The sequence below is a fragment of the Chiloscyllium plagiosum genome, unplaced genomic scaffold (genome assembly GCF_004010195.1).
Source record: "Chiloscyllium plagiosum isolate BGI_BamShark_2017 unplaced genomic scaffold, ASM401019v2 scaf_52, whole genome shotgun sequence".
NCBI lineage: Eukaryota > Metazoa > Chordata > Chondrichthyes > Orectolobiformes > Hemiscylliidae > Chiloscyllium > Chiloscyllium plagiosum.
Genome location: NW_025215381.1, coordinates 1,652,873 through 1,653,299, shown reverse-complemented (window position 1 = coordinate 1,653,299; position 427 = coordinate 1,652,873). Strand labels below are relative to the sequence as shown.

The window sequence follows — 427 nt, the reverse complement described above, 5'->3', positions numbered from 1 at the left end:
ATCCTGCAAATAGGATCACAGAGGAACCTTCCCTAATTGTGGTATTTTCACAAGGATTACGCAAATGTCAAACTCCAATCAGCACATGACCCTGTTGGGCAATCTGCTGATTGTGGTTGATAAATCAGTCACCATTTGAAAGGTTTCTCCTGCCTATCCCAGCCAGGTATCATTCCATTCTTTACAGTTTGGAAAGAAGTGGAAAGGTCTGAAATACTACCCAAACGCAACCATTCTCAATGTTGAGAAGGTGCCAAGTGACATGCAGTGTGGTATTCTGCTCAAAAATGGCATTACCTCACTGTTTCTCACCATCATTCTCTCACTTTTACTCTGCTTTCTGCCCCATGCACATTCTCTCTCCCTCTCTCTCTCTCGCTCTCACACTTTTACTCTCTCTGTTTCCACTTCTCTCTCTCTCTGTCTC

General features: G+C 43.8%; 1 protein-coding gene across 1 annotated transcript in view; it reads right to left on the bottom strand.

Annotated features, from left to right (window-relative positions):
* LOC122548357 (neuronal tyrosine-phosphorylated phosphoinositide-3-kinase adapter 1) overlaps positions 1 to 427 on the bottom strand; it is a 42,016-nt gene that overhangs the window by 30,882 nt on the left and 10,707 nt on the right. The gene's annotated exons all lie outside the window — the stretch shown is intronic.